Source organism: Limulus polyphemus, unplaced genomic scaffold (assembly GCF_000517525.1).
Source record: "Limulus polyphemus unplaced genomic scaffold, Limulus_polyphemus-2.1.2 Scaffold10888, whole genome shotgun sequence".
Taxonomy (NCBI): domain Eukaryota; kingdom Metazoa; phylum Arthropoda; class Merostomata; order Xiphosura; family Limulidae; genus Limulus; species Limulus polyphemus.
The window spans coordinates 1,670-5,580 of NW_013676498.1; the positions used below are offsets into that span (position 1 = coordinate 1,670).

Genomic DNA, 3,911 nt, shown 5'->3' on the forward strand with positions numbered 1-3,911 from the left:
TACTCTAATTAAACCAAGTGACTAACATTTACTTATGATACAATATATAACAGTTATAAAATCTACTCTAATTAAACCAAGTGACTAACATTTACTTATGATACAATATATAACAGTTATAAAATCTACTCTAATTAAACCAAGTGACTAACATTTACTTATGATACAATATATAACAGTTATAAAATCTACTCTAATTAAACCAAGTGACTAACATTTACTTATGATACAATATATAACAGTTATAAAATCTACTCTAACGTATTAAGGTGTTAAAACCTATTTAAAATAGTCTTTACTTTTTGTAGAAAGTTAAGTTGTAGAAACAAATATTATAGATAGAGATGAATTTCACTAGCCTCCAATTCTGGAATTTAAATAACCTTGTCATTTAATAAACTTTTAACATAGTTACAGTTAGTGGGTGGAGCTTATCTAAATCTGAACAAATACGTTTAAGCTTCTATAGCAGTCTAATGTTCAGGACTTACTAGAACAGGATGGAGTTCCTTGCTACTCCAGTAGTTACAGGTAATAATCAGAGATGGAGCTAGTACTCCGTTTTGTAATCAGTTGGATTTTAGCTTTCTGGATTGATGGGAAAGTTTATTCATAGTATCAAATAAAGACTAGGTTGGAATAGAATGTTTGTAACGATAAGAACTTTTAGTCGAATATGGTATTTTTCATTGATAAATACATCAGATAATCTCATGTTTTAATTAATTTATTTTCAAAACATAAACAATATCAAAATAAACAAGTAAATATGTAATATTAAAATTATTGAACAGGAACCAGCCCAACAAATACAAGTGATTCATTCTTTCTTACTACACGTGCATGACGTACAACTACAGGGTTCTCCTTCTGGAAAGGAAAGAAATATTAGATGTACAGTAAATAACACTTGAAGATTAACCAAGTAACAAACATTACTTACGATACAAATAACTTGTAGTTAAAAGTTTATCTTAATACAATTTGGCCTAGCTAATAGTTTACATACCTGTACACTTACACCGACTTTTCTCAGTTTCGTCTTTTTTGTTGCACGTAGTACACTTGCATCCGTCTTCTTTGCCGCACGTGCAATTTTCGCCACACGTGCACGTAGGATCTTTAAATAGAGGCAATATTTATATTAATGTTATATTAATAAGACATTATCAACAACAAAAAAAATTTACTTTGTGGTTGATGGTTGGAAGTCCACATAACGAACACGTACATACAAAAATGTTAGTCCAAAGTTAGATCAATATACACACATTATCCTCCCTTGTTATTTAATGTTTATTAAAAGCAAAAGGCATTAATTTGCATGAGACGTAGTTATAGAACCCCAATTAGACATCCTATGTAGCCCGATTTAAGTACTTAAAGTTACGCATTTCTTATTGATTCTTCCAGGTAGGCCCGCCGACACGAGGGCAATAGCCCAGGGGCACGGGCGAATGAAACCTGGTTATGCATCTTTAGGCTACATCTTCATTTCATGATAAAAACAGTTTTGTTTTACTTTCCATATAGACGCTTGATACGTTAAGAACGACTGAAATAATAATTAATATGTATTTGTTACTTTATAGATTTAATAGATATTTATTGTTACTTTATTAACGTTTTTACGCTTATACCGTCTGGTAAAATCGGCTGCTGCTATGATTGTCTGGTTTATGAGCTCGTTGCCGTCCTAATTTTGGATCTTTGATAAATTCTTGAAAATATTAAAAGAGAGAGAGAGAGAAAGGGGACCCGGAGAGGATGTTTGCCCCCGCGGACCGTGATAGCTCTCGACGTTCCTGCTTCCAGACATCAATACTCTAATATATATACATATTATCCTCCCTTGTTATTTAAGGTTTATTGAAATCAAGATGCATTAAGTGTATATTTTTTTAAGACACGAGATACAATGTTGAAACAAAGAGCTGTTGGTCTAATGTGATTACAATTGGAAGTTATGTTTGCAATATAAACTTTTGTCCTCTTATTTAAGTTATTTTCTTTATATTTTATCTTTTTTGATGTTCAAATAGAAATTATGTAGAGGGACAAAACAAAGGGTAAATAGCTAAGCCTTGTGTTAAGTTAAATGTATGACGTCTATGCTGTACTATAGAACCCCAATTAGACATCCTACGTAGCCCGATTTAAGTACTTAAAGTTAGGTATTTCTTATTCATTCTTCCAGACATCAATACTCTACTAAATCCTAATTCAGAAGAAATCCAACAGTCCGATGTGACTGGCGTGAAGTTCTATTACTGACCGTATAGAAGATTAGCGTGAAAAATAAGTAATAATGTACCGTGTGTCATTTATAGACAATCAGGTTGATTAAACGTAATTATGATATCGAAGTTTCGTTCTTCATAGAACTACGTGTAAAACTACATTTGAACTTATCCCACTTCAAGCAGTAACAGTTATTGATTAATTAATTAATTAATATAAACAGCGTCTGCTTGTGTTGAAGGTAAAAAACAAATACTCAAAGTTATTAAAACAAAGCTGTTACATAGCAACTAATCCAAATGCTATACAAATACACTGGATATTAAGTATACAATAAAGAATTAAAAAGTGACAAATATTAATATTTAACTTATATAAACCAAGAACAAATATTATAATGATGGCTGGAGACGGCTTGAGTGGGTAATGAAGAAAAACTTTAATACAAGTTTAACATAACAGCAAATGTACAACGTTTCGACAAGGTTTTGTCATCATCAGGTACATATATACTCCAGTTCAAACTTGTATGTGTAGATATATACATACACACATATACATATACACTTAATACTAAATTATTTCATAAAATGTTAATTTACTATTGACATTTTAAAGTAAAAAAAAAAATGTTGGTCCACAGTACAATCAATACACATTACTCTTGTTATTTAATTTATACTAAAGGAAAGATAGGGGAAAATGGAATTTAATGAAGTAACATTTAATAGTAAACTTCTACATTCAAAAATATCTAGATCCAGAAGTCTTGTCGTCATCAAGTGATTGTCATGAAAAAACAGATACAATGTTGAAATAAGAGTTGTAAAGTCATGGTTTAAGGAAATAACAAGTTTTATATTTAATATTTAGGTTAAGACTTGTATCTTAATTTTATGTATATATTTAAATTACAATATAGTTAAGATATTTTAAATAGTTTATATGGTCCTGAAAACACGCATGACATTCATCCTTTACATTAGTACATAGAACCAATTTGTAGGCAAGTCAAACTTACCGAATAGTAAGATTTAACTACAAAACGTACACGTAACCAAAATATACTTAAACGTTTAGCTTGAATTAAAGTTATAAAAACGTATAAATTAATGTTCGAGCATACAATTCACGATAGGACCAATTTACACAAGTTAAATATTGGTATATTAGTGTTACCATACGTTAGACAGCTCCGCCATTACCATGCGTTACTACGTTAGACAGCTCCGCCATTACCATGCGTTACTGCATTAGACAGCTCCGCCATTACCATGCGTTACTGCATTAGACAGCTCCGCCATTACCATGCGTTACTACGTTAGACAGCTCCACCATTACCATGCGTTACTACGTTAGACAGCTCCACCATTACCATGCGTTACTACGTTAGACAGCTCCACCATTACCATGCGTTACTACGTTAGACAGCTCCACCATTACCATACGTTACTACATTAGACAACTCCAGTCGAATTAGAATAGATACAAAAGTATGTTTATTGTTTTTTCTGTCACGAACATGGTGAAGGGTGACACTAACCCTTCACCATATCATATCATTTTTTATAAACCAACTTACAAACTTCTTCTGTATAATAAAATACTCACCTCCGCATTTACAGGCTGAATCAGACATGATTAACGTTAATAAATATTAAAAACTTATG

The 3,911-nt window shown here is 31.4% G+C and overlaps 1 long non-coding RNA gene across 1 annotated transcript; it reads right to left on the reverse strand.

The window, feature by feature from the left end:
* Positions 1 to 768: 768 nt before the first annotated feature.
* Positions 769 to 3,911, reverse strand: LOC111083722. The gene is made up of 3 exons (XR_002609207.1): positions 3,853 to 3,911; positions 1,010 to 1,120; positions 769 to 870 (listed from the first exon to the last, which is right to left on the reverse strand). It is a non-coding gene; the product is annotated as an uncharacterized LOC111083722 (long non-coding RNA).